Genomic DNA, 27,074 nt, shown 5'->3' on the forward strand with positions numbered 1-27,074 from the left:
TTCACCAAGAAAAACGATTTTGCTGGTTTTCAGGGTGGAAGTCAACATGAAGGGAATCTCATTTGAATTGACTTTCACATTTTAAAGAGGTCATATTGGAACTTTTTTTTTTTTTTTTTTTTTCAGAAAATGCAAATCATGCCACCTTTCATGTATCGTCGCTTGCTAACACTCCATTTGTCGTGACAGCATTCGAATAATCTGCCTTTAAAACTATTTTTAATCATCTCCATTGTTGGCGCTCGAACCCGTGTTGCTTACAGTCAAGAGCTCATTAATTACAATTAGAACCCCCCCCCCCAAAAAAAAATAATGGCGCCTCGGTTGACGTCATTTGTCAAATCAAAGTTGGCAGGGAGAGATTTTGTTTTCTCGGATCACCCGTCGCTAATTAAAAGGCTGGCAAAAAAAAAAGAAATAAAAAAAAAAAGTGGCTCCTGGCGAACAAAGCTGCTCGTTCGTTCTCGCCGGCAATTTTGATTTCATCTTAAATGCCGGTTGAAATGTATTCATTTCTACGTATATATTAAAAGGTAGCCCCGGAGATTCCTTGACGTCTCCGCAAGGCGCTCGTTAAGAAACTTGTCAAATTCACATTTCGACTCTTGACGAAGACACGACATGAGATTTAAAAGTATAGAAAATTGCAGCGTTTTCATCATGTTTTTTTTATTTCATCATCGTCTATATCCCAAAAAAAAAAACATTTTTCTTTCTGCTTATTCGGGGTTAGGTCGGGAGTCGCATTTTATTATTATTATTATTTGATCTCTTGGCAATAACTGGAATAGGTTACGAGACCTTTCTAGTACAGGAAATCATTTTTTTTACTGTTTCATTATTTTTCAGTCTAACAAAAACACATTTTAACTTTAGTTGACTGAAATGCATGATAAAAAATTATCATCAAGCTAATAGTAAGTATTATTTTATCATATTGCAACAGTAGTCAATCAATATTAAAAACAATTTAGTTGATATTTGTGTTATTTTTAAATCAGATGTTTTTTGACAGTTAAATTCAGTAAAAAAAATTATAAATGGAACGTTTGCCTTTTGAAAAAGTTTCCAAAATGCAGATCGATAATTAAATGTCTTGTTAATTGATTGACCCGTTTACATTTCATAAAAAATACACCGTCGAAGAAAATATGCAACAATGTGTTGATGAATTTGAAATTGCAGTGAAACTCCAGTCCTGCAGAGGGCGGTAATGTACATTGCAGAAAGATTGACACACACACACAAAGTCACGTCAGATCAAAAATGGCACCAAAAGGAATGTTTTTCTTCCCTCGTTAACTTGGAAGCCGCACGAGCAGCACGAGCAGCACGAGCGGCCCTCGTCCTAAATCTGCTTCATTCAAGGCAAACTTTCGCCACTTTGATGACGTGTTTTACGGCGCCGAATGAAGACGTTTGCGTTGTGCCGAGATTACTTCCATCAATCACTGCAATGTCGCGCTTCTCCGCACATAAAAAAAAAAACCCAACGCTTTATTTATGTATGCATGCATGTTGTCGGGGTTTGCAGGCCGAGCTCACCTGCCAATAAAAAGCTGGCAGTGACGAATAACCGGCGACGTCCGCTTTGTGTTTTTTTACACTGGGAAATTGATAGCATCAATACGCGGTACGAAGACTTGCAAGTCTTTGGAGTGCAGGCAAACACAGCAAGGACGAGGCCATCGTGCAATTTGACCCAACGTTGGGGGAAAAAATTGGGTCATTTGGTGTAAAACAACCCAGAAAGTTGGGCCAAATTGACCCAAGGATAGCATCTGATCTACTTTTCTTGGTTGTTTCTTGGGTCAAAGCGACCCAACTTTCTGGGTTGTCTTATAAAAAATGGCCCAATTTTTGACCCAAAGTTGGGTCAGATTAACCCAAGTAAAGGATCTGAACAAAACGTTATGGGTTGTTTTACAGTATACAGAATGACCCTTTTTTTTTTTGGTGCAAACACTAGAAAGTTGGGTTAAATCAACTCAAATTGTTTGATAGAAAATCACCCAATTTTTTTTACTAAAAGTCGGGTCAGTAGATGATCTGACCCGACTTCCTGGGTTGCTTTATACAAAATGACCCAAGTTTTGGCTCAACTGTTTTTAGAGTGTAGTGTACGCTCTAAAACTGGTTGGGTCAAAAATAACCCGACTAGGGGTAAAAAATGAACCGATCCTCTATTTGGGTCTATTTGACCCAACTTTGAGTCGAGAAATAGGTCTTTTAGTGGAAAACAACTCATAAATATAGAAGTATTGTCAGATTCTTTACTTGGGTCAAAAATTTGAAGAAGGTGATTTTGTATGAAACTAAATTGACCCATAAAGTGGAATGGTTCTTTTTTTTTTTTACTATCCATAATTGGCGTTACTTTTGACCCAACAATTTTTAGAGTTCTGCTGCTTGGCACTAAACGCAAATACACACATAGCAATTATCAGATCGAATTTAAGCATTTCCACTCTTTTCTGATTGAAGTAAGAAAAAGTCAGATTATCGGAAATCTTTTTTTTTTTTTTTCAGGAGATTATCGGAAATCTTTGAAGACGATTGTAAGAGATTATCCTGCGTGTGCTGTGTTTTCCTCCTCAGTAAACTCGCAAAGCAGCCGAGCCAACAATGGTCACCGTTAAACCTGTTCAACATTACGGATGGTAAATCCTGACGCGTCCGCCGAACCGCCGACGACACGATTGATACCCAAGCAGTGAACTCGATAATCGGCTGTAGCATGAACAAAGTCACATGAATTTGTGACTTTGTGAATAAGTGAAGCGTGAAATACGTGAGGGTTTCCGAATATAGTAACATAATAGTTTGTGTTAAAAAAAAACAACAAGTCAGCGTGTCTGATGGAGGACGGGTGGGCGGAGCCGCTTAATGCGCCGGTCTCGGAGCCATCTCGAAAGTTGGCTTTCAAGTCCGGCGGAGGGATCAAGCGGAACATTTTTAAGCGCTTAATCCCTCATTTTGGAGCGGGCTGCGCAGTATCTGCTTAATTTCCACCAGCGAGACGTTCCTAATTGTCCCGCTCGTCGGCTCAGGCGCGCATTTGAAGACCCCACTCCAGACAAATGGAGTCCGGGATGGAAAATATGTCCAATTAAGTCATTACCATACCTTTGAGTCCCTTTTTTTTAATTTTTATTTTTTTTATAGCGCCTGCCAGGTCACGCTGTGTGAGAATGCTTTAATTAAATTTGCTGTAAATGTTTTGTGCAAATAAAAGTTGCATTATTGCCAATTCGGAGTGTCATCAGCGTAGCACGCATTTATAAGGACAAGCCTCCAACAAATAAAGCATTCAAAAAGAAAAAAAAGAAAAGTTGGTCCATACTCTGCTTTCGCTGTGTCATTGCTTGAAAAGTTTTTCATAATGAAAATTGAAGATTAGCGTTCAGGATTAGAATGTTGTCGTTGCCACATTATTACAAATTCTTGATATATTTTTCATGTACTATGAGGAGCGTCCCTACACAATGATGTGCTTTAGGATAAATACAGTCATTTAGCAAACAACAATTATAGAGTCAACGCAAACAAAGGGCTCAACATAGACTAGACTTTAGACCAGGTGAAAGCAGGTCCAAGTTGTGGCGCCGTTGGTGTAATGCGATTTTGCCTGATTTGATCCAGCCACAGGCAGACTGACTGATTGGTGGTGGATTTCAAGGAAGTAACCTGGCTGTGTTCACTCCCACAACGGTGCAAAGCCACAAACGGCCCTTTCTACCTGCACCCATGGACAAAAATACCCAAAGAAAACGAAACCATGCACTTGGCCTATGTAGCTCTAAAAACATTCACCTAAAGTGCCCGGTGGCGCCGGCAAAGACTTCAAATCAAGTTTTTTTTCTCTCTCTCTATTTTAATGTGCATCGGAAACAGTCGGAATTGGAGAAACAATGTAGAAAACTTGAAGAATTATGTAGAAACTGTGACAGACAAAAGAAACACTTAAGGTGGCATCAGTAAACCCTATAAATCCTCCTTTCCTCAATTGTGATGTGCATCGACAAAAATCGGAAAAATCGACATTGGGTTAAAATAATCAAGTAAAGTTATGGTGGCATGAGCAAAAAATGTATTCATTCATTTTAATTATTAATTCAACGCGGCTTTTTGGAACATAAAAAAAATAAAATCAGAAACGAACATCAAAATAAACAAAAGTGTGTTTTCCAGCTTATGACGCCGTCGGTAAAACGGTTCAAACGGAAACTGACGTTTCTGTGAGGCTTCAAAGCGAGAATTTCCATTTTCCGTCCTTCACTTGTAGGAAAAGATTCGGGAACGGTCAGAGTTGAAAGGTCGCTGATTGTAACGGCAGATCAAATATTAGCAAGCGCCGCCGTGGCCATTTAACGCCGTCAAACGTCCGTGTTGTGAATTTCAAGTCAAAGTCCGCCCTAATGACGAAGACCTCCCATCAAATATTGATTGTGCGCGGCAGGTAAAAGTCACCGATTCATCTTCGCGCACGTTAGCCGCACTCAAGGAATCGTGTCTGTATTTATTTGATCGTTATCGCAGCTTCTTGCCGCCCGCCGTCAAACCTCTGGAGGGAAAAAAAAAAAAAAAAAAACAGCCTGAGGAAGCGAGTACTTTTATGTTCAAGTTTCTTCTGCTTTGGTTTGTGGCGCGCTGCAGTCTGCAGCGAGCCATATAGGCTCCTCCTCCCCGGAGACGGCGCCACAAAAAGGCATATGGCGCCCGCCGCGTCTCTGGGAGGCATTTACAGAAATTTAGAATTCAAATACAAACCTTTTATTGCCGCTGACAGCTGACACGCTCTCGTACTTTTTACGTACTTCTGCCTCGCACACGCAAAAGCCATCAAAATGATTCAACGGCGCCGCGGCGGTCCTGCGGGGAGCGCGTTAAAAAGCGGCCGGCGCATAACAGATGGACCGACAACACGTTACCAACAATTCAAGTGGAGATTGTGAATGATGACGCAACCTGCATTTATACGGAAGAGTTTTTTTTTTCTTGGGCGATTCACTAGAAAAGTGACATCATCGTAGTTTGTTTCAATTTTTGTAACAGGTTAGAATTTTACATACAGCAGTGCAATCGTGCACATGAAGAAGCTGGACTGCAGTAATATTAGTCGTTTCTTTGTAGAAGATAAAGAAAATATGCACGTAAGTATCGTTATACTGTTTTGTTAGCATTTCGCAGCGTGCGTTAGCGTTAAGCTAGCACACTTTTGCTTCATGAGACAATGGCTAATTCGCTTTGTTAGCATTTTGCAGCGTGCGTTGGCGTTAAGCTAGCACACTTTTGGTTCATGAGACAATGGCTAATTCGCTTTGTTAGCATTTCGCAGCGTGCGTTAGCGTTAAGCTAGCACACTTTTGCCTCATGAGACAATGGCTAATTCGCTTTGTTAGCATTTTGCAGCGTGCGTTGGCGTTAAGCTAGCACACTTTTGGTTCATGAGACATTGGCTAATTCGCTTTGTTAGCATTTCGCAGCGTGCGTTGGCGTTAAGCTAGCACACTTTTGGTTCATGAGACAATAGCTAATTCGCTTTGTTAGCATTTCGCAGCGTGCGTTGGCGTTAAGCTAGCACACTTTTGGTTCATGAGACAATAGCTAATTCGCTTTGTTAGCATTTCGCAGTGTGCGTTGGCGTTAAGCTAGCACACTTTTGGTTCATGAGATAATAGCTAATTTGCTTTGTTAGCATTTCGCAGCGTGCGTTGGCATTAAGCTAGCACACTTTTGGTTCATGAGACAATGGCTAATTCGCTTTGTTAGCATTTTGCAGCGTGCGTTGGCGTTAAGCTAGCACACTTTTGGTTCATGAGACAATAGCTAATTCGCTTTGTTAGCATTTCGCAGCATGCGTTAGCGTTAAGCTAGCACACTTTTGGTTCATGAGAAAATAGCTAATTCGCTTTGTTAGCATTTCGCAGCGTGCGTTGGCATTAAGCTAGCACACTTTTGCTTCATGAGACAATGGCTAATTCGCTTCATAAACTATAAGTCTATTCTCAGTCAGTGCGACGGGCTTAAAGTAAAGAATGAAAGGCGAAAGACGTCATCCGTCCGTGGCGAGCGTCTAAATGCATGAAAGCGCTAAATAAGTCAACGCGTGCGCCGAAGATTTATCTTCTCCCGACGTTGTTCTCGGGAAAGATTGTCCTTCTAGTGACATCTAAAGTGCATTTGATAACCCGGGCCGGGCCGGACATTTGGCCCATCAATAAAAGATGGTGTGAATTTCACAAAGAAAGCAATCCGACGCTGCTCGGCGCGCGTCACATTTGGACGCTTCGAAGAAAGTGACAGTTGAAAGTGGCTTTTACTTGAGAAAAAAACGTCCGCACGCAACATCAACACAAGACGCACACACACTGGACAAAAACATTTGCTATTTACTAACAGAAAGAATGCAATATATGATATCATATGTAACATCATATCATTGTAATGATTTATTTTATTTCATGTTTACTTTTCCCTATTTACATTTAATATTATAGTAATAATTTTCTAGATTTATGTGTGTATATATATATATATATATATATATATATATTTTATACTCTTATTTGATGTTTTTTTGGGATATATTTTTCTTCACGTGCAATATTTTTGTTCTCTTGTATTTATTTAATTTTTCTGTACATTTATTGAATATTTGTTTTTTATATATTTCTATTTATAGATATTTTATTATTATATTATTTTTTATAATTTCCAAATATTTTGTATTTATATAAATTTTATTGGTAGATATTTTATTATTTTTATGTTTTCTTTTTCTTCAGTATTTTCTTTTAAAATGTTTCTAAATATTTTTTATTTATAGTCTTTATTTTCAATATTTTTTGCTATGTTGATATTTGGGACATGTTTTTTGTTCTGTATTATAACATACTTGAGCTGTTTGCAAGCATTGAGCCCCTCTTGAGTTCTGTCAAAAAGAGAGCAAAGACAAACTAAAGGCTAATACGACTCATAAGCAAATCGTGCGTGTTGGCGGAACGAGAATCCCGCCGACGTTCACTTCGTGGCTTGATATTGCGCTTGGCGAGAGCGGATGTAAACACGGCGGTGTCGCATCATTCGGGACGGTCGGGATGCATTCGCTTCATTCGCAAACAATAGCCTGGCAGCGATTGGTCGGGAACGCAAATGGGTTTGTGGTTAAGCACATCTGCCGGTTGGCCACATGGCGGCAATTCACAGCATAATCGGCCGGCGGTGGCGGCGGGAGCGAGCGACGTCGCCATGAAGGGAGATAAAACCACGGTGGCTGGCACGCCGCCGTCTCCTCTGGTCGGCATGTCCAACTTGGCCCGCGGGACGGAGCGGGACGGAGCGGGACGGAGCGGGACGGAGCGGGACGCTGAGCCCGGAGACTCCAACAGAAGGAGCGTTTGTGGCCCACTTCCCGCGGGGGACGCCTGACCTGCATTCACGCCTCCTCTTCATCTAAGCAGGTTTATTTTGTCAAAACACGTCATTGGGGAACCGGATCTCACTCCAGCATTTGGATTTGGGTTGAGATTCGAACCTCAATCGGAAAAGAGGGCAAAACATTTTATAAGACAACCACAAAGGTCCGGCTGAGATTTGAATCTAATTTGACATCTGAATTTAGATTAGAAAATGGATTTGTATCTGATTTCAAATCAAAATTTGGACTAAGGTTTAGATTAGGCTTCCCCAATCCTGATCCTCGGGGCCGGAGTCCTGCGGGTTTTAGATGTAGCCGTCCTCCAACGCACCTGATTCTAAAAATCAGGATCGTTTTCAAGCTTTTGCAGAGTTTGCTGATCAGCTGGATGACACGAATCAGGCGTGTTGCTGTACGGAAACATCGAAAACCCGCAGGACTCCGGCCCTCGAGGACCTGGATTGGAGAAGTCTGGTTTAGATAGAAAAAGTCCATTGAAACCTTGAAATAGTGAATCTGAATTTGAATTGAGATTTTTTTTTTTTTTTCAATTGCAATTTGTTTGGTAAATTTGATTTCGATGTAGATCTAATTTGAAATGGAAAGTTTGAATTTAGGTTTTAAATTAGAATTCTGATTTTGTATTAGAATTTTGAATCTCAAATTATCCAGTAGCTTCAAATAAGGTTGGTATCAGCCCAATGCCGATACCCGGTATCAGTACTCGCCCGTCCCCAGTTCCGATAGTCGTAAAGATGGGCTGGATGTATTTGAATCTTGTATCCGCATCTGATCGGTAGCAGTTGTATTGACAAATTGATTGTTGATGTTTGCACTGAGGCGGACAGCAGATGCAAGTTAACGAACCCCAGCCAGTTTAGTGCCTCACGCTCAGCACCTCCTCGAACCCCCCCCAACCCCCGCGGGCCGTCCTCGTTCAATATCTCGCCTTCGGGCCGCAGGCGGAGCGCTTCATCTGTGTTCCGTCTGCACGGTACTTAATGTGTTTCCAGACGGCCGCGCGACACGCACGCACGCACGCACGCACGCACGCACGCACACGCACACACGCGACGGCCGCCACCACCCAAAGACGAAGCAATATGGCCTCATTTTGCCGGTCCGGGCTTACGGCGTCTGCGCAGGCCGATTAGCTGCTGATCAAATTGGTAAATCATCCCAAGTTTGGAGACGCAGCTTGGCCTCCACCTGCAGCAAACGTGACCTCATTTCGAGCGGCCGCACAATTTAGACACTTTTTTTTGCAGACGGAGCCTGATGGGACTCTAAATCAAATTGCTCGTTTTCTTTCTCTTTCTTTTTTTTCCTCCGTCCTCCTCCCATCGGAATGATATTTTTCATCCGTGAAATTACATTTTTCTGTCGGGTGTCTTAAATAGAGAATATTTGCGGGCTCGGAGAAACTTGATGACGGTCGTATAAGCTGCGTTGTCACACTCGCTTCAACCGACGTGTCCCTTTTGTCCGAAATCCAGCGAGTCAATTTCCAGAAAGTCGAGATAAGTCTTGACTTGGCTAAAGCAAGTCACAAGTTGCGCAATCGTGTTGAGTCACAACAAATCTTGGCAAGTTTGACTCTTTGTAATCGCCAACGGACGACATCATCGGCTGTTCGAAAACTTCAATTGCTTGCTTATGTTCAAACGCAACTTAAGTCACATCTGTGATGCCGGCGCCTTCATTCCTTTCCATCACATCTCGAACCCGACCGCCTTAAAGTCAAGTTGAGTCATTCATAAGTTTTAGTGCCAAAATCGGTGACTTGAGTGTGACGGGAGCCCCTCGACGGTGACGCCAACCGTTCCGTTCCGAGCGAACGGAGAACCTTAATTGGACGGCGGCGGCGGTGGCGCGACGTTGCACTCTAAAGATGGACCGGCAGAACATTTTGCTGCATTAGTGCTGACTCCCGACGACCGCTTGGCTCGCCACCAGAATAAATAAATACTTAAAGATAGAAATGATGATGCTGATGCTGCTGAGCTTTTATTTTCTGCTCGCAGCCGGACTGGAGAACGTAAAATAAGGATGCGACGTGGAGGCAATAATTGCTTCGTAGGCTGGACTTACACCACATGCTTCATTTTGGAATCGGATGTGGATAAAACCAAGGTTTCAAACCCCAATCCTTATTTGAAAGTCATGAAGAACTGCTTTGAAACTTAAACCTAAAATTGAAACCCTCAACATGCCTTGAAACTCTTGCTTCAAACCTGCAATCCAAACACTGATTAAAAAAAAAAAAAAAACGAAGAGAAAATGAAAACCCTTTTTTTAAACGCCAATATGAGCCCTGACCCTAATTTGAACTCTAATCCTCTCTTGAAACCCTAATTTGAAACCCTTAAAAGATCCACAGAGGAAGCCAGGAAGTAGATGAGATGGGAAAAGAAGTTGCAAAGACGAGGATACAAAAGCATGAATAAACAAACACAGGTTCGCATCTGTTTGCTTTTTTGTAAGTGCCCAACAAGATAAACACTGCGCGTTAAAGGCCAGAAAAACGTTGTGTGCTTTGAAACGTGACGACAACCGCGTTCCTCAAAAGTCCTTGTACTCTGAATTGTCCTCTTCCTTGCAACAAATGAACTAGAAAGACAACTTTTGATATTCCTAACGTCTATTATGCTAGCAACAAAAATATTGCCTTAACAAATATGGACTAAAAGAGTTCACAGACATCCTGCCCACCCAATGGGATGCGTTCTAACGGTTTCCGTCAGGGTGGGGGTCTGTAAGTGTGCTTTTTCTGCTCCCAAAACCCCCCCCAGGGACGAGGCGGGCTTGTCGAGAGCTCCGCGATGCGAGAAGAGAGGGCCCCCCCGCTGATTGCAGTGGAGCTGCACCTGAGCCCCCTCGAAAAAAAAAAAAACACCGCAAAGCCGCACCTCAAAGCCCCAAACCGGCAGAAGCCAACATTGACTTCAGAGGACAAAAGAAAGAATCAATTGTTGACTTTTGAAGTGGAAACGTCTGCCGCCATTTTGGATGGAAAGCGCACTATCTCGTTGCTGACATTGTTTAGAACGGTGGTTGTCAAGCGCGGTCCTCGAGGACCCCCGGTCCAGACGGTTTCCCGTGTCTCTCTCAACCGACACAGGTGTTTCAAACCATTAGCAAGCTCTACATGAAGCCACAGTTGTGTTGGCTGTGGGAGACATGGAAAACTGGCTTGGATCGGGGTACTCGAGGGCCGCGCTTGAGAACCCCTGCTTTAGAAAACAATCAGCTTAAAACCTGGTCTTCGGACTGAGCAGAAATCTGGTCAACGCTGCACTCGGTTAGGGTTACCATAACTCGGTTACCTTAACCCGTTTTTCATTTGTTGGATTATGACGTCTGGCCAAATCAACATAGCTAAACGTTAGCCAATGCTTTTAGGCGTTTTTTTTTTTTTTGCTCTGCCGTTTGGCGTCGGGCCGCAGCGTTTGATGACGTCACTGAAATGTCAGGGACGGCGTTGTGCTAAATCTGTGGCGATGTTAAAGGTGTTGGCAAAAATCTGCTCGGCTCGCTTCAAGGTTGCTTCAAGTCTGTCGTGATATTCGATGCACGTTGAAAATGCAGCTTGTTTACATTATTTTTCTCTCCCGTTTGGCATCGGGCCGCCGTGTTTGATGACCTTCAATGAAATGTCAGTCAATCCCCAGCAATGGCCGCATGCCAACACCTTATTTGGCCTGGCTTTGGTGCGCGTGCGCCGCGGCGGCGGCGGCGGCAGCGGCGGCGTGACGGGGCCGATGCGGCCTGACTGACGCCTGACTACAAGCATCCGTTCCACCTCTGGCTTAGCCCGGCCGGTGCCAAGAGGATTAAAAAGCAGGAGTCCTCTCGGGCCGCAGCGAGCCATCTGGACGGGCCTGATCCTGCAGCGGCGTTTAAAAGCCGCACGGCCACATTTAAATACAGCTTTCAGCGCGCTGGTTTTGGACGGCCTTTTACGAGCGTTTCGTGCGAGACGCGGGGACATTTGTATTTATTTTCTTTGTAATTGTGTCGGCCCTCCGCTGAGCTCAAACGCGGAAATAGCATAATGGGGGGGAACGCGCCCTCATCTGTGTTGTTATTTCCCATCTGAGGACGCCGAACGGCACTCGGCGGAGGGCAGACCGACGCCAAGTATGAACAATAAAGAAAGCTGCTGTGTTTTGTGATGCGATGTTATTAGAATGCTGCTTTATTTGTTCAGCTTGTTCATTTCGGTAAGGAAGGCTTTGGCTTGTGTACTGGCTGGAAATGAGATGCACTCGTAGCTCGTCAGGACAAAAAAACGTTGCCAGTCCTGAATTTCCAAAGAAGGTTCTTCAGGTTCCGATCTTTGAGCGTAAGCTACCGAAAGAAAGAAAGAAATATCGGGTCTTGATTCTTAGATTAGCGCCCTCGGCAATGACCAAGGAATGAAAGCGGGTCATTTTTTTTTCTGTTTCTAAGACGATTGCCCACCGTCAGTCCAAGAATCGCAACAAACGTCATACAGGACCGCGATTGCGGTCTAGAGATGATTCCGTAAGAATCTCGCCGGATGATCTGGTCAACTTCCAGCATCTGTCTGTGTGTCTTTTTGTCTTTCAAGTCACTCTTCTCAAAAGGCTTGAGAAATTTCCATTTGTTACCGAGAGAACTTTAGCCCAGATTTGAAGGTCGGGCTTCAAAGAGTGACAATCGTTGCTCAAGCCTGCTAAATTGTCATAATATGTCAACGAGCGCAAAAGTTGTACATTCAAATACTTCTTGTACATTTGATGGCAAGACTGTTAAACCTCTGTAAGGGGGCGCGACAGACCCGTTTTTTGTACCCATGTATGACAACTTGAGAATGTGAAATTCTTGGCCAGGCCCGATGGGTGTGCCAAGTTTGGTCGTTTTTTTTCGCTCCGCGGAGGCCCTCAATATCCTTCCGTGAATTCCGTCCTGATCTTGAAACCGCATTTCAGGCAACACAAAAAAGTGTATTTTGCCGGCCTTCATATCTTCTGACCTTCCAAATGCTAGCAATCAGCTTGTAAACACGGCTGTAAGATCACAACATAAAACAAAAAGGTTATCGAATGACACCTCATGTCGAGTGCCTTTTTTTTTTTTTTTTTTTTGCCTTTTTCATTTCACAAAGTGGAATTTGACGAGGAAAGAAAAGCCCGCGTCCGTCTTTGCGACCGCTCAAATAAAATGGCCAGAATGCTAGCGGACGAGTAACCTTTTCCGCTGCACCACATTCTGTCCAGGTCTTTTTTTTTTTTTTTTTTTTAAAGGTTAAAGCCGCCGGTCGCTTGCTTGTCTGCTTAGCCAACACGGCGAGACGCGAAATCATGCAAAAAAAAAACAAGATAAAGCGAATCCAGGTCGCACACTTCAGAGAAGCGAGCGGAGTTTTGATGTTTTCATGATGTAACTCTTCGCTCGCGGGAAGCGACTGATCTCGCCACCAAACCCGTCTCGTCGAGGCAAACGCAAAGAATGTGGAAATGGAAACACGCGTTTGCCAAACGGACTTTTCTTCGACACTCGCATTTCACAAAATGTTTCGATTGAGGTTGTGCAACCACATTAGACCACAAACTGAGCTTTATTACCTCCGCCAAGGAGGTTGCATTTTGGCATTGGGCCACTTAAAAGCATGCATTGTCTAATGCTTGTGAGTTTTCATATATAAAAGCAGACAAACCAACACTTTTTAAGTCAAAATAAATAAATGTATTCACAAGATTTAGATCATGCTCAATGACATTTTGTTTCATTATTACATTTAGAAGTACTTGTAAGTATGTTTAAATGTATTTGCAAGTATGTTTTAAAACATATTTGCAATAATTTGCAAATCTGACCCTTTACCTTTTTATTTATTGTATATCACAACAAAATCTTTACAAAAAATAGCAGGGTGGGTGCGCGTTTTATCCCAGGGAGCATGTTTTTGTTTGTTTTTGCCTTACTCGCAAGTGTAATTGCACATCCACGACAGTAGATGGCAATGGCGCTTTCATTGTCCGAGTGCTCAAAGAAAAATATTAACACGCAGAAGTGTACTTAAAACAAGTTTATAGACAAATGATACTATTTATATTTGTGGTGGAGAGTTAGGGTGGGGTGGGGGGGGTGGGGGGTTGATACAAATAATTGAGAAGCACTGCAAAAATTTAACGTGAGGTATTGGATAACAGGTGTACCTAATGAAGTGACCTTTGTGTTAATTGTCTCATTGTGTGCAGTCAAAAGACACTCTCGCAAATGACCACTGCGAGTGTGTGTGTGTGTGTGTGTATTCTCTCTCTTTCTCTCCCCCTTCTCTCTCTCTCTCTTTTGCACACGCGCGCACACGCACGCGCAGGCTCTCAGTCGTCAGTCTGCAGAGCGCGAGTGCAGCACCACTTTTTTTTTTTTTATCATCTGCACGTCTCTCCAACACACGCACGCACGCACGCACGCTCATCGTGCCAGTAGCGGCGGTGGTGTTCAGTGCGCGTGGAGGAAGTGAGTGAACCACCACCACCACCACCACCACCACCACCGGAGGAGGAGAAAGCATGAGATCCAAGCGGCAGGACGACGAGGTTGGGAATTAAACGTGAGGAAGCAGGAAGGGGAAGCTTTCGGAGGACACTTTGCAGGACCGAGTCGGGCTGTTTGGATTTTACGTGCTCGTCAAGCGTCCCGCTGAGGGTAAGTCAAGTGTGTCATCCCCCCCCCCCCCGAACTCTCGCTTCTGCTGGTGTTCCCTGCGAAGTCCTCCTATTCCTTGTAGGCACGAATGAGGGGGAAATGCGCCCTTGTGCGTCCTCCGGCTCGCCATTAATTGAGTTGATTGGCTTGACCCCGTTTGTGGCGGCAGTGAAGGAAGTGCTTGTGGCACTTTGATCCCAAACACTAGAATGTGTGAGTGTTGTGAGGGGCTGACGACCTACATGATGTGTGTGTGTGTGCTAAAAGTGCAGTCAGTTGCTGAGCTTGTAAAAGCGTTTGTTTGCACACACGCCGCATCCGAGCGATCTGCGGCGATCGAGTGCTCCTCCTTTCCTTTCCTCTCCTCGCCCGCCCGAGTGGACCAGGATTAGAGGCAACAATCCCAGCGGCTTGTCGGAATCTGATTTGCAGAGAAACAAGGGATCACGCATGCAACACTGCCCCCCCCTCCCACCCCCAGCCTGACCTCTCCTCTCCCCCCTTCTGCAGCAAGCAGATGCTTATTTGGATGACAATTCCCGCAGCCACGTTGACTGCTTGTGGACTTCTTCCATTCCATTTGTTCCATCGCTATGTGCACTTTATATCCTCTCGCGAGTTCCCGTCTAATGCATCCTTACAATCAAACACACACACGCGCGCCACTTGTGTGTGTGTGTGTGTGTGTTGTGATTGCGCCTCCATCGCCACATTCGGGCAGATCGGATGCAAAACACTTGAAAGTCTTGCCGGCATTCAGCGGCCAACGAGTACGGGAGAGCCGAGACGGTACCGGGTGCAAGGAAAGACAGTGAGGCTACTGTGTGCGAAGCAGAACCCGTTTGGATGAAATTCGGGGAAGTTGAGTCCAATCATCAGACTCGTTGACAAGAAAAGCCAAAGGTGACAACATTAGGATGGCCTGGTGCTGTTTGGCAATGTTGAGCCGCAATCGGTCTAACCAGAGACACAAAAATACAAGAACTCAACTTTACACCGATGGGATGGATCGGGATCGGCTATGTCTTCATTTGCCCGAGGTACCTCTAAGGTGATTTGTATTAAAAAAAATGATATGTTCCACAAATATTACTGATTTAGAATATTATTTTATGCCCATTTTTGTGTCAAATAGTCCGATGTGATGTAAAAAAAAAAAAAAAAACGTATTTTATGGGGTTTTCTTACTTATTTTTATTATTTTCATGAGAAATGGTCATATTTTAATTCGTAAATATTTTTCGCGGATAACATTAAAACCGGTATGAGATTTTATTATTATTATTATTATTTTCAATGTCAAACAGTCCTACTTTATGGCAAATATTTTCTGTCGTTCTATTTCAAATCAGTAAATAAGCATGTCCACCCTCTCCGAAACAAAACAAGTCAAACATGAAAGACAATTTGCTCTATAAGACGAGAGCATTTGCTGGATCCTCATTGGCTGCGAGCTTCTTCTGCTCTCTGGCGTGCTAAGCCTCCTCGATTTAGTCGATTGCGAGATGCTTCTTTGGTCTTCTCCGATAAAGTTGCCTGGAAAAAAAAAAAAAAAATGTCCGCCAGCGTCCGTCGGGAGGCTTACGTGGAATCGATGGCGAAGGGAGTCTCCTTGGTCTGCACTCGGGTGAGTCGTCATGACAACGGTCAGTGACGGCGAAGGATCCTCCAATCGTGAATTGCTTGACGCATTTCCGATTACTTTTAACAACAGTGTGAAAATGAAGGTGCAGAAAAACTGCTAGAAAAATGAGCACGCGTAATATGAGGGATACTTTCACATTTCATCTGGGGGGGTGGGGGGGGTCAAATGAGCACTGCCGTGTGCCACTGGGGAGTCGCTAGCTATAATATCAAAATGAGAAGGCGGGACACGCAGCACACGAGAACATTTCAGCAGGGATCAAATTCATTGTACTGCTAAAAAGGATCAATTGGCTTTTGACTCGTTCTTTTGTCCGTTCAGTTTCCCGCTGTTGTTATTGGAGCAGGATGCTAACCGGAAGCTAATAAGATCACAAGTAGATTCATAAATATTGGAGCAGGTAAACAGTGTCAGGACAACAACAGTTTGTCGGGACCAAACTAATGAACATTTCATTAACTTTCATACATTTTTACGTGAAGGAAGTAACGGCAACATCGTGATATTAAAATTGCCAACATATCGTCGTCGTCATATTACAAGCAGCACATCTGTTAAAAAGGCGAGGTTGTGTTCCATTTTTGCAGTTCTATCACCCTCTGGTGGTTATTTTATTAGTGCTGTTTTTTTTTTATTTTTTTATTAGGAATGTTTTGGCAACTGCGGCCGGTTATCACGCCCGTAAATCATAGCGGCAAATATTTTTCAACCAAATTTTTTCCATTCTAACATTTCCATTTTTGGACAGAGGTGAAAGGTGACAATGGAGGGGGATGCCTTCATTTTCTAAATGCATGATTTGCAAAGCAGATCCAAAACAAGCGCTCCCAAAATGTCACGTGACAAATCGGGTTTGACTGCCAATCCACGTTTGTTCTTAATTTTCCCCCGTCGACGGATTGGCCTCTGCTTGTTTGTCGTTCCCGCTCGGTTTCAGTGAGGAAAGACTTTGGCATTCCCCCCGCAGGCCGCCAAAGCCCCCCCCCCCGCCCCCTCTTGCCTTCCCCCGCGGTGCCCGCGCTGCGCTTTGGTTTGGAAATAGACATGGGAAGGATGCAGTTACCTGGAGACGCCCCCCCCCCCCCCCCGCTTTCTTTCCTACCCTCTGAAAGCAGCAAAGCGCTGGGGCAGAGGACGCGTCACTTGTTTGCTGGTTGAAGATCATTTTTCATTCTTTTTGTGCGTCGCTTCGCAAGGCGAGGCGTCGCACGTTTGCACATTTTCTTCACTTCTATTGGATTGAAACGACTTTTCCCAAAACGTCTCCTGTGTGGACATTTCAAAGGCAGCTTTCGTTGGCTTGCTTTACGTAGAAAAACTGAAATCTGCTTCTTCTTTTTTTTTTTGACAGGCCCAGCATTGCAGAAAAAAACTCTTTCTAAAAAGCCCGACGAGACCACCTGGGTTTCTTTTTGGTTTGCGTCCCACAAATTCTCCACAGCGAGAGATTCTTGATCCGGGTTTTCTTTTCACCTGCTAATGAACTTGTGGAAGTTCCATCGAGAGCTGGCAGAATCGATCTATTCATTGACAAGCCATTGATGATCAAATGAATCGTTTGGAGACATTTTTTATTTAAAATTGTCCAAATTCTGTAATTTCGGCATAACTGATTTCTTTAGTCCTTCATTAACTCATTCACTGCCATTGACGGCTATAGACGTCAAAAATTCATTTGAACTATTTCAATTGACATTTTTTTGTAGTATGAGTATGAAGACCTATTTTTTTTTTTATTGTATATTTAGACCAGATACAAAATTTGTGATTAATCGTGAGCTAACTATTGATGTCATGGGATTAATTACAATGAAAAACATTTTTAATCACCTGACTCATTATCTTCTGTGTTAAATCAAAATAAGAAATTTGCTGAACCGTTAATCAATCCCACCCATTTTTTTTCCCATCACTATACGAAATAAACCCCAATCACTGGTTAATAAACAAAAAAAAATTGCTTTACTGCAAAATTAAAATGAATCTGATGATTTGATTAATCATTTGAAAAATCAATATCTGAATTGATTGTAAACATATTCCATAAGGGCAGCACAAGCTCCATCTTTAGCTTCAACAAGTGGTCCAGACTGCAGTCAACACTTGCGAGCGGCCTCGGCAAAGATTTGCTGTCACACGCGTGAGCGACTTTGAGTCCGGCGAGCCCGCAGGTCGTCTCCAATGATTTGTACCCGGGCTACTACGGGGGATTCATTGGATTTCATTAGGACCAGACCAAGCGGCACGCTGGCACCTGCGGGCCAATGCGGCATGCTGTGTCTACGCAGTCGGCGCTTACATTTTTCAAAACGCAACATTTAGATGGCCAAAATGAATCGAGCGTGAGATTCAATTCGGCTGATTTAGCGCTTTGACAAAAAGCCAATGTTTCAATAACCGCTAATAGTGAGATCTTGTTAGTATTGGGAGGGGACGTCTAAGGAGGGCACAATATGGTTGGCTGCTTGCAGAGTTGAGTAAACAAGCAACCTCTTTGAAATGAAGTTCTCAGTGAGCAGAGAGGCGAGGGCTGAGCAGTTACGCCCAGAGGGGGGAGGGAGGGAGGGAGCAAGACCAAAGAGACGCTTTGCAAACACGGATGCTTAAGCCACTAAGAAATGGTGCCAGTGGATACTAGTTGGCCCCAAGGACAATATGAGTAGCCCCATGGGTCTAAAAATAGCTAACTAGTGATGGCACATTCTCACTTATTAAGAAGAATTAAAACAGATGACAAATCTAACATTTATTTATTTAAACTTTTGGTACATATTTGTACTGTATCTATAGTTTGTTTAAAAATAAAATAAATTGTGTTCACTGGGTGTGAAAAATGCTGATTTATTTACCCCAATATTTTGTATACATTTAATTTTAGAGCTGTAATTTAAATACTGCAATATTTTTGCATCAGCCCATGCCTCGATTCAACCACTAAAAGTAAGCTTTTAGTTTAGAAAAGTCAATAACTTAAAAAAAAATCAATATCATGCCACTCAATTTGATTGTTCATGTCTTTCTGCTCATGCAAGATGCTTGCCAGTGAATTATTTCATTTGCAACTGGCCAACTGCGAATCCGCAAAAAGGTCAGTGGACTCGCCTTTTGTCGTCTTTCATTTGAACTTGGAGTTGTTTTCTACCCAACTTCATCAATATCACAACTTCTTGCCACCTGTTGGATTTTCTTCTTTCCGTTTGACGGAACGCCTTTCCTCGTCTCGGCAGTAAGCGCGACGCATTCGCGCACGGCCAAATCCGGCATCGGCCCCTACAATTCATCACTGGGCCGACCGCGGACGCAGCCCACTTGACCTTGAGGAAGCGGCGCCCATACGACGCCGCCTCGCCCATAAGACGCCGCCTCGCCCTGGCCTGGTGTCAGGATGATTTCTTAGTCTATTTAACAGCAGCAACGCCGTGCTTTATCACTTGCACTTTTTTCTTTAGTCAACAATGCGAGAGAGGCAGCAGCCCTTCACTTTATGTTATGCGCAAAAAGGAGAAACAGATGAAAACCAATCCACAATCCTGCCCCCCCCCCCCCCATGACATTTTATGTGAAGCATTTGTTATTGCAAGATAAGCTTGAGTGAAGACTTCGGCGAATGTCGCTTTGTCCTTCTGCTCTCACGTCAGGTTAACAACAACACCACATTGGACACCTCTTTGTTTTGATTAGTATTATTATTATCATTATCAGCTCTGGGGAACAATGATTCTTGGTTGTAAATGATTTTCCAGCTCGTTATATTTCAGTCACCTGGGTGGGAATAGCTAGCGGTGATGATTAGCATAATGCTACGCCACCTTGGCTTGCCATCGTACAACAGCCTTTCACAAACTTTATAAACATAGTCAACGTTTACGCATACATTAATGAGCGAGGAACGACTTGATTATCCAGTTAGCAAGCCATTGAGTTGATCGAAATGTAGAAATAAGTTTGAAAACGCCATACGTAATACATACTGTTCAGTATGTCGACACAGGAACATGACTAGAATGACAGAAAAAGCGCTATGGCTAACAAGGCTACACCAAAGCTAATAGCTACAATACAGTTATAGAAATCAAGGGTATCCGATTGATGTTATTTATGCAGGACCAGCCAACCAGCTGATACAAAATTAAGGCTAACATGCCGTACTCTTGAAATGTGCTAATTGAGGTATGAAAACTACTGTTTGACTTGATAAAACATTTTTTTAAAAAAAGTAATAATATGTCTTCAACTTTATGAGTCAATATTAGTATTTTCATGCTAGGCTAGTTAGCATAACTGATGTTAGGCTGAGGCTAACGTGCCGAGCTTTGTAATTGGAACAAAATGGAGGAAATTCTACAAACAAACAAAGTTAATTTCATGTTTAGCTTTAGCATAATTTACAGCCAGTCAGCCGTTGTTCTTTACATCAAATCATCACGTGTAAGTAAAAAAAATGAGTGATAAATTAATTTACTGTTTCTCTTCAAACTTGTGAGTTACAAGATGCAAGACAAACTTTAAAATAAAAGATCTTTTCACCAGATGGAACACCACACATTTTATTGGGAACAATCGAAGTAAAAAAAATAAAATCAATAAACTGTACAAAATGATTGTTGAAATTGCAAATGTTATCTGTTCTTTCACTGTAGTTTGGCGTGTCAGTGGAAAAGCCGCAACGTGACGTGTAAATTGCTTGGAAGGGAAATGAAGATCCGCCGTAATTGACATTTCAGCGTGTAAAATGCCTCGAGAATAGATGTGTGAAATGAGTGCTATTTAGCAGGTGGCTAATTATCTGACGATACTGCGGCTCAGATTGATGACACGGATGTGCTATTTGGATTCTGAAATAAGATAGCGCCCCACGTTAGCTTGCACGCTAGCCATCATGTTTTGTTAAATTACTCACAGGCAACCCAAACAACAATTGGGCCATCTGAAAGTCATCTGCCACCTTTTGGTTCCATAAGAAATATGAACAAAGCAAAAACAACCAAAGTTGCTTAGCGTTAGCGCACTTCAGTAGCGGTTTGACACATTGATGACATTACAGCTACTTGCTGTGTTTGTATCAAATGATTTCTTCCCTCTTACCATGACTGACGCGGATCGACGTTCTTTTGCTCCCCGAGGGTACGACCCGACGTGCAAACGCCGCGTGGAAGCCAAAAGAGAAGAAAAGACACAAATAAGTGACATGCGGCGAACACGCGCGCACGCGGCGTTATCTGGATATGAGCATGAATTACATAATTAACACTCACTCGGGGGAAATCAGCGTCGGCGTCTGGAGGCGGCCGGGGGAGAAGCGGCGGGCACGTGACACGGTCTCGTGACGGCGCCTCATCAAGTCTTAATCATTTTTACCAAGCGCACTTAAAAAGAATCTGTCGCCGTCACTTTCAACGTTCGCTGTCATGTTCCAAAATCCGCCACATTCACCTGTTAACACTCGCCCGTACCAAAAAAAAGGTATGCCTTGCCAAAAAAAGGTATGCCTTGCCAAAAAAAAGGTATGCCTTGCTAAGAAGTCCACATGACTATTTTGTTGTTGTGGCTTTGCCATTAAGACACAAAAGGTACTGATGGACCAGGGTCAGCTCGTCTTAAATAGCCGACTTTTCCTTTTCTTAGTAAGTGGTGTGAAATTTCTTCCAAATTCCTCCAGCAAGTAGTTGATTGCCACAGTAGCGAGGAGTTTTTTTTTTTTTTTTTTTTTTTTACACCACCTTCCTCCTGCTTTCTGACAAGATGTTTGAGACGGCCGGAAAAAGGTGGAAGCCTAATTGGCACTCGGCCGGCCAAGTGGGAATGCTGCGGGTTTAGCGTGCTGAGGTTTCTGTCAAGGTTAGAAAGACGAGATTCAACGTTCAGGCTTTTACGTTTGGAACGGTGAACTCTTCTACGGTATATTGCTGGAGTATTTTTATTTATTTTATTTTTTTTACAGCATACAGAAGAGTTCAAATTTAGAGTGGCACACTTTTAGTATTTTATATATATATATATATATATTAACAAGCAGTCATTTGCTAGACAAAATGACTGTTGAATTATCATCTGTTGTATTCTGTCAGTATGGTTTGTTGCTCCATGTGTCTTAAATTAGCGGTTGTTTCATATAATTCTCGCCATTTCTATTCGCCCGTTTAGGCTGTTTCAGAGTATAAATGATCGATAAGCCAGCAGATTTTCATTAGACAAAATCTATTGTTCCGTTTGAGCATGTTAATCTTTTGTAGAATTCTCTTTGTGTGTGTTGTTGTTGCTGGAGTTGTTTGAAGGTTTGTAATGACCTTAACATCCGCGCTAGCTTGAGTTAGCTCTGTTGTTTCACATATATTTTCATTACACGAAATAATGTTTTGGTTGAACATTTTTGGCATTTAATTTATTTTTGTTTTGTTAAAACAACACAATTAACAATGTTTATATATCGTCTCTCCATATTGTGAATTCTCACCAGCTCGGTCTCGACTCTAGAAGGTTCCCCCCCACAAAAAATGGCCGCTCGCTGTAGATTGGAGCAGCGGCGCAACAATAAGTGAGCGCGCTGAAGTGGCAGACGTGTTTAATTTTCACTTGTCACAGAATTAACGTTGGTTAGCGGCAGCCGGAGTGACGGCGCTGACAGCGACCGTCGGCGGCAAAGCGGCGGCTCGTTTAGCGTGCCGATCGTTTTTACTAATCGGGGAGGAAGCGGCGTCAGACGTTTTGACATCGCGCGTCTGTTAGCCACACTTGCTATCATTCTCATCATAAACGGAAAAAACAGCCGCAATGTCGATGCGTCACGTCGTAATTGCATCACAGCGTCCTGCAATGTGAATTTTTCATTTATTTTGACACCTTCAAAATACACACACAGTATTCTCCTTGCCATTGATTTTAGTTCATATTTCGAATGTCCTTTGACTTTATGCTCTAATGAAGATGTTTCCATTTTAGCCACAGTGTTCGTGAATCACGGAATGGTTTAGGACTTGAATACATGAAAGAAATGCTAATTGAATATTCTGTAAACCCGGTTGGGTTTCTGAGGTCAGCAGACTCGGGTCAGTTAGTGGAGAGCAGAGTTCAAAGCAAACACGGTGAATCAGCATTTAGCTGTTATGCCGCACACCACACATAGAACAACCCGCGCGAATGCAGGTTAAAAACGAGTCTTTCCCCCACCATACTTTTCATTAAAACATTTTTATCATCAATGTTTCCGTTGTCGTCGTCATTTTAGTAAAAACATTTCATATTTTTTTTCTTTGAAATTCTTCTTTGAAAGTTGGATTTTAACTCTTTGACTGCCAGACGTTTTCAGAAAAGGGATGCCGTGGGTGCCAGCCGATTTAAGCATTTTTGACTGATCTTTCAAGGTCCACAGAAAATGATGTGTTTGGACTATGGAACCACACATACTACCAAATGAAAGATTGGACTCTCATCTTTCATCAGAAAAAAAAGTTTGTTTCTACCTTATTCCGTTTTTCAGTAATCAACAATAGAAAATGGTTAGTTTCACCTCTGTTTTGAAAAAAACGTCTTTTAACGTCTTTGGCACTCCTCCATAGGATTTTACTAAACGTCATTTAACGTTTTTGGCAGTCAAAGAGTTAAACGATGTGAAACGATGTCTAAATAAAGCTGCCTTGTCTTGCCTCGCCGAGGCCTGAAATGCGAACAAGGACTTGCGTAGACAACAGCTTTCGTTTTGAATGCTCGGCTTCAGAGAGGATTGATGACGCGTCTATAAATGATCGAAATGTGTCCGCGAAGTGGACATCGTGGCAGTGTGTTTACGTTGAAACGGGCCTGCCGTAATGTGCAAAACCCCCCTCATTGATTACGCCGCTGATGATGTTGTTTTCCTGGCCGGCGGCCGCTCCTCCACCCGCGCCGAGGCCCACTCGCGCATGCGGCGGCACGGCGCGCTATCGACCCAGCGAGACGGAGCCATTACCGAAAAGACTAATTCTTAATCTTGGATATTGCTTTCTCATTACTCCGCCTCCCTCTGGCCTGTGGCGCGATAACTGCTTGATTAGGGCAGTTATGTCGCCGGGGAGCCCGAAAGAGCCTACCTTTTAATATTAGCCGGCTGACTGATGGGCGCGCCGTCGCCCCCGGCTAATCATTGCAGAAGCGGCGACCCGCTTGATTGCCGCCGCTGATGGCCCTTCGGTGACGCCGTCGCCTTCCGCATCCTGGAATATTAATCAATAGGTGCGGGTAATTAATTTAGCCCAACTCAACGCCTGTTATTGGTTACAAATATCCATTAAAAGGGTTCATCGTTTGTAGGATCTTCAATATCCATAATGCAGTGATAAGATGGTAAAATGAATATGATATTCATAAGCGACCTGACTAATGTTTTGACAGCGACATCATCGTTGGGATTTTTCAATTGTCAATTGAATTTGCAATTTTTGCAATTTGCATTGTACCACAAAAGAAATGATTTGAATGATTTTCTTGTTTAATATTGCTCATTTTGCTTGTTGCACCGCTGTAAAAAATTCTCTTGCAAATAAGTACAATTTATTTTTTATATTTTAAATTTTTTATATTCAATTTATTTATATTTTTTTGTATTTTACAAATTTTTATAAAATGTTATTTCCTAACTCATCTAAAACAAAATATGTTTATTCCACCAATTTGAATAAAAACAAAAATACCATTAAATCACTGAAACAAACCCGTTGCAAAATGAAAGCCAATAAACAGGAAGCTGCGTAGCTAACAGGCGGGTTTGATTTGAGTTGAAGGTGGAGGAAGGAAAAAACAATAAAAGCATGCAGACAACAATCAAAGTCAGAGTTAAGCCGACGTCTTGCATTTCAAGACATGAGCTTTTTTTGTTTACTTGAAAGCGTGTCTGGAGAAAACCCGAATGAGTCACGCACGGCGTGGGCGGCAAAACCAGCAGTTGGGCCGAGCGGTCTCATCGGGGAGGGTCGGGAGATAAAAGAACATCTGACAACTTACAAGAAAAGCCAATTCCCACATTTTACTCATCGCGAGGCGCTCGTCAGAAGAGATGACGTGGAATTGAAATGAGAGCTGTTGCGTGGCGGCGGCGAGCGGCGGCGGCGGGGATGTAGTGACCGCCGAGCGCAGCCTCGGGGCTAAACGCGTTCATTTATCAGCATGTTATGACACGGCAGTGCGTTGTAATGTTACGTTGATGGGATTGCGCGCGCGGGAAGCACAGGCAGACATTAGCATAGCATCATTAGCATAGCATCATGTGATGATCATCATCAGCCCGCAGAGCCTTCATGCCTTTTTGCTCTCAATAACCAGGCGGCGGGAAATGTGTCTTTTGTCTGCCATAAAGAAAAAAAACATGAGAAATATTTAAAAGAGGCAGAGGAACGTTCCCTGTGGCTTCCCAGGTGTATTCACCCCATCTGATCCCATTCTTTCTTTTCTTCTTCCTCCTCCAACGTCCCCAGAAAAAGAAAGTCAAATGGATTTGTGTGTTTTTGCTCACTGACGCTGCAAAGTTGTTTAATGAAATGATTTTGGTTGAGATTTAGGGTTGAAGTTTAGGGGTTAGGGTTTTTAAATTGAGGGTTTATGGTCACGGTTTTGTGCTGTTTACAATTAGGATTAGGAAAGTAGAGTTTATAGTATAAAATTAGGGCTTGGCGTAAGGTTATGAGAGTAGGATTACGATTAAAAGGTTCATTTAAAGATTTAGGGGGTAAATTTCAGTATTAGGGTTGAGGTCAGGGTTTTGAGTTAAATTTAGGGTTCGTGCTTACGGTGTTCTATAATAATATTGGTATCAATGATAAATAGAATGACGATTAGGGGAGTATAAAATTAGGGTTTGGCATAAAATGATGAGTTTGGAATTAAAATTTAAGGTTCGTGGATATGATTTGAGTTTGAAGTTTAGGGTTTACAGTTTGCTGTTAAGGTTTATTGATGGTGGTTAGGGTTTCAAGCTTTGTATGACCTTTGCTATTCACTTCCTGGTTTTCCACCAATCACCAACCGCTGTCTCACCGAGACTTTCTTGTTATGCCTTTACAGGCCTTCAAAATTGAGGAACTAGCGATGGGCGAGTACCAATACCATCCATTATTATCTATATATATATTGTCTTATTTTCAGGTATCGGGCATTCAAGAAATCTGTCGATATCAGCCGATAAGTAAAGCAAAGAAAATGGGACATGCTGTAAGTCCTCCTTGGCAGTAGTTGGCGCTAAATGTGGCGGTTTGGCAAATGGTCGAATCATCGTCTGCATCAAAACAAGTTTTCTTATTGTGATCAGTGAAATTTGATCTATCCAAAAATACTAGCGGTATCAAATCTATCAGTAAATACTCGTACTGGATGGCAAAACGCGCTTTGATTTGATTCATCGCAGGCTGACATTTGTTGCGCTGGCATTCGGATTCTCGCGCGGCGGAAAGGAAAATAAGACTTGCGTGTATCGACTCGAAGGAAAAACCTTCACAGTGCGGCGTGCGCGCGCGCGCCTTAATGTGAAATCTATGAGAATTGAAGCGCATACAACGTTGCTCAATCACTCGGCAGCAGGCGGAATTGCGGCGGCCCGGTCGGGGCCTTGACGACGACGTCGGCGGCTTGCGACTCCCCCGGCGCGCCTCGCCGGATGCGATTCAGAACACAATAAGCCAAAGCGTGCGCACGCTGGATGGGCGGTTCTGACCCAGTGAAGGAGGATCCATTACAGCAGTCGTCCACATTTCTCCCGACTGACAGTAATCCGGGTTCTGTTGGGACGCCGATAGCGACCCGCGTTGATGTCCTGTCACCTTCACCCATTAAATGCGTCGTGTTTTTTTTTTAAATGTCATTTTGCCAACCGTTCCGTTTATTCCTACGCAAAATAAAGATCGACTGATTGGAAACTGTCGCGTAGGTAGAAGAAAACGGCTTTTCAAAAGGTGCCCACTGCGGCGACTGATGTGCCTCTTTGACATCAGGATTTGTGCACAGAGAAGAACCGTTACGCAAGACGGCTTTCAAATAGGAGTGCCAGGCCATTTCACATTTTAATCCTAATTCACTCATTCAAAACGGAAAAATGACATTTTTATTACTTTGCCATTCACTCCCAAATACGTATTTTTACGGGGTCGGGGGGGCAAACAGAAGGCTTTGATGCAGCTTCTGACATGAAGAGGACGCTTAAAACAATGGCAGGCAGGTGGCAGCAGAGTATAAGAGATCAACCAGGGCCACGTTGCAACAAGCTCTTTTTGACAGTGTTTTCACCAGGAATGTGAATATTGATGAATGCTAATTGCTCCAAAACGGGAACAGATATAAATATACTTTTTTTTCCTGATGAAAGAAGAG

The 27,074-nt window shown here is 43.1% G+C and overlaps 1 protein-coding gene across 1 annotated transcript in view; it reads left to right on the forward strand.

The window, feature by feature from the left end:
• Nucleotides 1–13,716: 13,716 nt before the first annotated feature.
• LOC144040245 (cadherin-12-like) overlaps nt 13,717–27,074 on the forward strand; it is a 97,325-nt gene continuing 83,967 nt past the window's right edge. Inside the window, exon 1 of the mRNA XM_077554293.1 lies at nt 13,717–14,098. The gene's annotated coding sequence lies outside the window, so the exon portion shown is untranslated. The remainder of the gene's footprint in view (nt 14,099–27,074) is intronic.

Source organism: Vanacampus margaritifer, chromosome 20, assembly GCF_051991255.1.
Source record: "Vanacampus margaritifer isolate UIUO_Vmar chromosome 20, RoL_Vmar_1.0, whole genome shotgun sequence".
In the NCBI taxonomy this organism is placed as follows: Eukaryota; Metazoa; Chordata; class Actinopteri; order Syngnathiformes; family Syngnathidae; genus Vanacampus; species Vanacampus margaritifer.